Here is an 8,548-nt window from a genome sequence, read left to right on the forward strand (position 1 = left end):
TTGAGGATTTACTGGAGACCTTCAGATTGGTTCACTTTGGAAATTTAAGTCAAGCTTAAAGAGCTTGTTATCTATACTTTATTGTATAAGGTTATATTTGAAGCAGAGCAAGGATGATGTTTAATGATATATAGAAAAAAATATCTCAGTACGTTATTACATGTATGGCCACAAACCCCAATCTGTTTTATGTGGCGTTTTCTGTGTGACCCCAGAATGGTATAGGGTTATGTGTTTTCATAAGTATTTCAACTGCTGTTGTTGGAGTCAATTTTGTCAGTCAATCACCACACGTAACTTTGTGTTTATGATATACATCAGAAATAAACAACAGACCTAACAAACAGGTTTGGGTGATGATGGGACTGGATGAAAAATCTGAGCAATTATAATAAGGGATGAGCGAGTACACCACTATCCGTATCTGTTCAATCATCTGCATAATGTATAAAGGGGGGCAGGTTTAAAAGTTTTTGCTTATAAAGAGCTGTTTTAAAATGATGATGTAGTAGTATAGATATAGCCTTACTTTTAAGCGCTATTAGGTTAAATGCTGATCTTACCGTGGGACTCCATCAGGGAGTTGTAAATACTGATGTATGACACCTCCGGCAATTCAGTGGGATAATTTCTCCATGAAAATGAAGGCAAACAGAAGGGACAATGAGAAAGACCCAGAGATGTGAGATTTTCATTGTACAGTTTTTTTCTCCGGTACAGCTAGCCTGTTAAATTAATCATGAAATCATGAAATAATGTATTAAAACAGGACAGTGTATTTTAAATTGTGTCGCCGATTGTTTTCCCCTCCAGCGGGTGTGGCCTTCATATGCCGCTTTGCACTCTGTCCTATCACAGGACACCCTGAGGAGGATTTTCCTTCAGCCCAGCACGGATAATGACTCATGTTACTCGTATAGTGCTCATACTCGTCAAAATTGCTATATCCGTACTGGGTACATGTTTCAGCCAAGTATCCAGCTCAAACTTAATTATAATACATGTAATCCAATATTATTATAATTCATTATTTAAACTACATTCCATTATTTCTAAACAGGAATGTTTTTAGTTCCAGTTTGTGTGTAACAGTGTGTGTACACAATTTGCTGGCAAACCATCACGTGTTTTAGTTTGCACAGAAATAGTGTACTGCACATAGTAGAAGAAGCATCACGGGGCAACGGTTCATGTAGGAGGTACCCGTTACATCCAGTATAGATCAGCCTCTGACAAGGTGTGTTCATTCCACCTACCCATCTCCATCCGCCAAACCAAAATGAACTTTGCCTGATACCTTATACTGCTGTGCCTCAGTCACTGAATGCAGATCCCCACACAAGAAATGAATTTGATTGTGGTTAAAACGATAAAGAAATCAAAGCAGTCATCAGGCTTACTTTCTTTCATCGTGAATGATATTCGCAATTAAAATCATTCCTTTCATGAAGACATGCAGATTATAGCTTATGCTTTATTTACCACTTGTCTTTTCATCTAGGCCTCTCTCACCACTGGCTGGCTTCAAATGCAGGTACAAGACTCAGTTAATAATACAACAGAACATGTCTCTACAATGTCCACTTGCAGAAATGAAGTGGACTGGTACCAGGTCATATCCGCCATACCCCATTCCAGCAACCTCAGATCTAAACACAAGACATTTCTCTCCCTCACATACACTCATAAAATGCAAAGGTGATGGAAAGTTTTTCTTGTTTGAAAATTGTGTGACTTTTAATCCGTCTTCCTCCTCTTTAAAACAGCGTAAGATTCATGTTTCTTGTCAATAACCAATTCAAGACTAATTTTAGATTTCACTATCCGTTTTTTTCTTGTCTTTTTTTTGGATTTCAAGATTTTATTTCACTGCATTGTCGCTCTGTGAGGCACTTGAATTGATTTCGATGAGATTATACTCTTCACAAAAAAAGAAACACATGAAGACATATGAAGAATATTCTGAGGAAAATAGGCCCAGAATTTGCATTTATATTGTTAAAATTGGCACCTTCAAGATCACAAACATAGCTATGATGAAAGGGTCATATTTAAACCTCAATGTGATTAACTTCTACTTGCCTCTCCATGTGTGATCACTGTGAGCCAGCCAACCATTGCCGGTGGCCCAGAGCAGTACCTTATCTGCTTCCCATCCTTTCAAACTGGACCTCTGCCAGCAATCATGGCTGTCCTTTCCCAGTAGTATACTGTAGTCTGTCTATAACATGGAATTCTAGAGGCTCTAGAGAAAAAATTACTTTGCAGTTTTTTTCTGCTCTGCAAAGCGTTTATAGTTTTACTTTTCAGGTTTATCATCACTACTCGAATGAACCTTGGGTGTAAAGTGAAGATTGTATTAAAGCCCAACACAGCTAGCTACCTGTATCATCGTGACTCTTGTCCAAAGAAAGACAGAACTATATGAATCACATGTGCCATTCAAACTATGATATTTGCAACTAGCAAATATTTACTGATAAAGCTCCAGTCAACAGGTTAATGGTTGACTTCCACTCTAAAGAATACAGATGGACAGGCTGTGTACAGCTACCCCACCACCAACGGTGTCTTAAAGTGATGTCAAACAATTCAGCATTTCAGTTTTTGGTTGTTGTTTTTTTGTTTTTTTTGTTTTTTTTGTTTTTTTTTTTACCATTAAGAGTTTCCTCTAAAACATCAACACTGTTTGGCGAACAACCTTCAGAAACCTGGGTTAGGATTTCTGACAAAGAGTCATGAAATGAAACCATTCAATAGCTTATACCTTTGTCGTCTATTGTAAACAATTGGCTTTGCATTTGAAACTGAATAGAATGGAGTAAATGGAGTTATTTGTCAACATTAAACACTTCTTTAAAACGGTTGATGAACATCAGGACACAGCAAACTGCCTGACAAGCAGGGCAGAGTGCACAAATCTGAGAATATTGCAAATTGCAAACTGTGGGCTTCAAAACCGCAGCTGATAAACTGATGGCTGACAGGTGGGTTGTCATTCAGTTGAGGCCCATTTCTGAAGTGCCTTCTTTTTTATCCTTGTTGTTTTCATAACTGCTGAAATCTGCTCTGATGTCATTCCCCTAACTCTAGCCATCAGCCATTTTCCACCCCATTTCCCTAAATCAAACTGTGATGCATTTCATCTGTCACATATCAGTGAAAATCCCAAAAGATATATTACACGTGTCACTTGTTTTTAAAGGTAGGAACACTTGAACATCTTATCTGGTTTTCATTTCCGCAGTGACATATGACAGTCACAGAAATTTAGCAGGAATAATTTATATAAGTAGATCTGACCTCATGCATCCTACTGATTCACACACATATATTATGTTATTCCTCTTACACATGTTTGGGAGTTCTGTTCAAAGTGAAATGTATAATGAGTCCCTTGCACAGCAGATGTCCTGTAAATAGGTGTTACCAGCAGCACAGCATTAGAATTATATAACATAATGGCACAGAGCAGCTGAACGAGCTTCCATTCTATCTTAAAACACTTGCATGGATTCAGTTGCATCATGTCTTATGCTTAACATTAAGCATGATCAGCCCAGAAGGATCAGCTTTGGCTTCATAGCAAATGGCTCCTCTGATCCATTTAGCTCCATAATGTAACATATCAGTCAAGTATGTTGGACTATAAGGAACTGAAAGCCAGTGTCTGAGCAAGAGTTTAACATTATGGAGCAGCATTACAGGACTGGATGACAGATTAAGAACATTAAACATTAAGAGCTAAATACATCAAAAGCTCAATGGCACATGAAAGGCGTGAGTCAGGGCCATGAAGTGGCCTTGCTGGATCTATGTGAGAGCTGAAGTAGCTGCTTGGCAAATGCCAGAACACAGTGACTGTGTGCTGATTTTATCTGGTTTCTCTCAGGTGAAAGTTGCTCTGTGTTGTCTCAGCTGTCAGTTACAACACAAAGCAAGAACATAATACAGAGACTTATCAGTTCAGCTCCCTCAGATTGCACCTGCTTCCTAAATCCACAACAGATTGCCTGTTAGTATTGTCATTATTGTTATTGCATTGTTAACACAAAGCCCAGTCCATCTACCTCCAGAGGGACAATTGTGTTCATATTTTCTTCCACAATCTGGGAGCGCAGGGTAGCAGTTTACACTGTGTGACATTACTGACAGGAAAGAAAGTGAGACACGCTGGATCACATTATGGATGAAAATGTGATACAGCAATATTTAAATATACTTTTAGCCATTTTATGGATTTTTCAATCATTTAATAGATTACATTGTAATATATAGACACTGTATAGAAATGAAATTATCATAAAGTCAAATCCAACATTTGAATAGCCAGTAAACTCTATTTAGAGCACCAGAGCTGACAACACTGCTGACAGCAAAGGACATACTGAAATTATCAAAAACCCCCTCCAGGTGATACAGGTGATGTATAGATGCAGCTCAGATCTGATGAGCTTTAATTTGGGATGGACTAAGTTTACATGGCTTTGTTCCTGATCAGAACAAGATGCTTTTGAAGGACTGGCCGAGGAGACCCTGAGGCAGGCCCAGAACACTGCAGAGGAATTATGGGGATTGTTTCCTGCTGGAAACAACAGAGAATGTCTGTGGACAGGTAATTTAGGGATCAGCTGTCTGTAGCCGTCTTCAGTACACAACACTGGACTATATGTGAGCCCAGATGTCTGGACTTGTGTCTGGACTGGTGGGGTTATCATCAGCTGTTTCTTCTCTGGCAACATTAGCATGAATGAACCTCCTTCAGAGGCCCCTTAGGAAAAGCAGAGACATGGGTGGAAACATAAAATTGATGGGAATAGGCTGCCTATCCAGAAACAGTACATAACAGTAGAAATAGAAAACTAATGCTAAAAGAATTGCCCCAGAGGAGGTGACACAAGGTTTGTTGTATTGATTAGATCTCTTATAGATCATATATGACCCTTTAAACTGTTAAAAATTGGTGTAATTTGGTGAACCAGAAGCTATTTGGCGTCAGTTATTCCAAACAACTTGTGTTTGGAATTGAGCTCTGTCTGCAGAAATGTAAAAGAACTTTTCAGCCTTCATATTATGATGAGAGATATTAATAATAGTACTGTTGGTACCTTTCTTTGCTTTACAGCAAGTCTGACAGTGCCTGGATACAACAGCATAAAACTCAGCATTGATGATCCTCCAAATCTGGATCCTACTTCAGCCATATCAGTTATTCAACAGCTTGTTGAGATTGAGATCTACAATAACATTAATAAAAAATGACGAAATGCTTCACAGAAAGTGTGTGCAACTTTATTGGCTGTGCACAAGTGTTAGCCCAACCAATGGCTTGTGCCCTGTAGTTTGAAGCCTCCAGTTTGTCTGACAAGTTACCCGAAGACACATGAAGAAACTTTATTTGGAGGAGCAGGTGAAGAGGAGGAGTGAGGGCTGGGTCTGATCTATTCTTCTACTATGGTTCTTTCACTTTATTCAGCCACTGCATTTTTTTATATCTGGATAAGAACTTCTGCTTTTTCCATTTCCAGTAGAAAACATCAAGTTCAGGAGAATGCTATGAAGTAAAATCCTTGTAGTCTTTATTTTATGGTTTAGAATTCTTGTTAACACCTCCTCCAGTGGCGCCATGGTGGCCCCTGTTTTTTATTTCTCAAACTGAAAAGATATCGAAATAAGACAGAAAGTGTGCTCAAGTGGTTTTCCTGCAACTATTTAATCTGACTGCCCTCATACACTTCAACCACTGCCCTCTACACAAATATTCATGGACTAATTCACTGTTGTGTATGGGCAGACTAGTAATTTAAGAGTACATAACATAAATATAAGTAATACATACACTATATTATAATATAAATAATATCTAGTAATATATATGGGTAACAAAGGATTTCTACTACACTCATTTGACAAAAGCAGCCAGTGTGAGGATACAATATGTTTCTCTAGTGCCATATGCATGACATCTATGCACTAAAAAATATCAGCAGTCCCAGTTAATTCATCCCGTAGCCTGAATGAGTTGTGTGAACAACCTGCTGCAATGACAAAGGGGAGGGAGAGCTAAACGCTACGGCAGGGGTCTCCAACTCCGGTCCTGGAGAGCTACTGTCCTGCATGTTTTAGATGTTTCCTGCTCCAACACACCGGATTCAAATGATCAGCTCGTCATCAAGCTCTGCTGAGGTCTGATGAGGAGCCACTCATTTGAATCAGGTGTGTTGCAGCAGAAAACATCTAAAACATGCAGGACAGTAACGCTCTAAGACCGGAGATGGAGACATGAAGTTGACTATTTGTTTGAATTGACCGCAGTCATTTCGGATTCCAACCCTCAAGACCCCACCAGTTCACATTAACCAGTTTTTGTCAGCAGTTGTTTTATAGGTTGCAGTTTTGCTACCTTATTACATTGTCTCCAAATTCAGAAACTAGTATAAACCTGGTCCATGTCTGGAATGTGTATCTGGAAGTTTAGTTCTACACCTTTGGTTACAGTTGGACTCCCCAGCTGGTCTAGAACTACAGTACTGAGTGTCTCCCTTATTACAGCAGATAAATTACTTTTATTAAATGTATCATTACTATTGTGTAACCCTGTGGGTATTATTTCATTCATTTCTAACAGGACATTAAAATGTGTGTTTTTTTTTTTTTTTTATTTGATTTCTCTGAGAATACTTTAAAATGTCTGCTAAAAAGGACACATGTTAATGTTTAAAGACGTTTTAAAATGTAAAAAAAAAAAAAATAAACCAGTCAATGTATTTACAGCTAAAACAGTGAGAATTAATGTTTGGAGTTATAACCATCATTGTTTGTGCAGACCACGTTGTGTGCATGGAGCATTTATGCTTGTTGTCAGCATGGAAAGACAATCCCTCTTTCTGTCTTCTCTAATGGGCTTTACTGTTGTCTTTAATCTCACCTTGTTGAGGGAGGAGCTGCTTCGCCTTACTGCCGTCCAAGTTGGATGAATATAAACTGAACCAGACTATAACACTCCAAACTACCAAGACTGGTGGAGAGTCGTCCTGTGGTTGCTGTATGTGACTTCTGAGAAGCTGCCAGAGGTGAATGAATGTGTTTTAATGTGTATAAAACGAGCTTTAATGCTAATTAATGGTAGCCATTAGCTTGGCCTCATTATGGCGCGTCCCACTGTTATTTTGCATTGCGTTTAGCATTAGCTCAATTGTTTAAGGCATGCTGTGGTTATTTCATAGTTTGTTTACTAAGAGGAAGCTTGTTTTTTCGCTGTCACTGCACACCCCCAGTCCCCTTGCAGCCGAAACTGCAATGCCCTTTTTCTCCTGCTCATCTGTATTACTGACTGTCGGCTGGATTTGTGAGAACAGAACTAACTCTTTGCACGTGCGTTTTTGTTTATGCTGGTTAAACCCAGGGAAATGGCCATCCAGTTTCCGGCCTCCACACTCCCAAGCATTGACTGGGCCCCCAACGTGTTTGTTTGCCTGTCTCATTCAAATAAGCCCTGTGTGAATGTGTGTGACAGTGGGCTGTAGATATTGGGTTCATCTCCCTAATCAGCGCAGTACACTTTTTTCAATTTGAGTTCATTTGTGATCAGACAGAGTCTGTTTTGCTGGAGTTGTGAACAGTGAATATATTCAATGACACTTTTAAGTCAACAGTGAGCTAGACAAATGCTTTATATATATTGCCAATTCAATTTTTTCTCATAATAAGTGCCCTGTGTTTATTTTACTAAATTAGGTTATTTCATTGGGTTTAAAGGCATAGTACCAACATTTTTGGTTACCTCAGAAAAGTTATTGGAGGCACCAGCAAGGCAAGTCGTTGTATATCACTACCAGTTATCACAGGTGATTAGTGCCTTTTCCAGTCAAACTCAGGCCCCATCCCTTTGTACTACAACACCTCCATTAGTATTAACTAGCTACATGGAACTTGGGTTACAATTAAGAGGCAGAAGAATAGCTAAAAAGCTCATGCATGGAACTGAAAGAGTCAAGGCTTCATACTCACAGCTATGACCAGTTTTACATGCAAAAGAGGGAATTGGATAGAAAATGCTGTCTCTAAAAAAGGCCTGTTACCTTGTGGAGTTAAATAAATGAAGACTACTGTAGACCTCTGAACCGACTACTACTCCTTCTTTTCTTCATGGTCTGTTTTCCTCCATGACACTGTAATAAAGACAAAGGCCTGGGAAAAAAAGTTTCACAGGTGAAATATTTTCTCTCTCCGAACTTCCTGGTGTGACTTTATTAGTAAATGTAGACGAGCTAAAATCACAGCTCAGTCTTTGTCTTTTATTTTAAGATGTCATCTGAAGTCTACGCTATAAAATCAGAGTTTGATCATAAGTGGTCCAGACGTGTGCTCGGTTGTCACCTAGCCTTGTTCCATTTTGGTTGAGTGATCCTCACTTGCTGCAGGCCAGCACCAGAGGTAAATGTTCTGCAAAATGTGTCTGACTTTTGAGTGAACTGACATGGCAGGTGAAAGGTCAGCAGTTGAGTGGCTCTTTTGAATGCAGCTCTTTTTCCACCATTCTGACCCC

This window comes from Echeneis naucrates, chromosome 22, assembly GCF_900963305.1.
Source record: "Echeneis naucrates chromosome 22, fEcheNa1.1, whole genome shotgun sequence".
NCBI lineage: Eukaryota > Metazoa > Chordata > Actinopteri > Carangiformes > Echeneidae > Echeneis > Echeneis naucrates.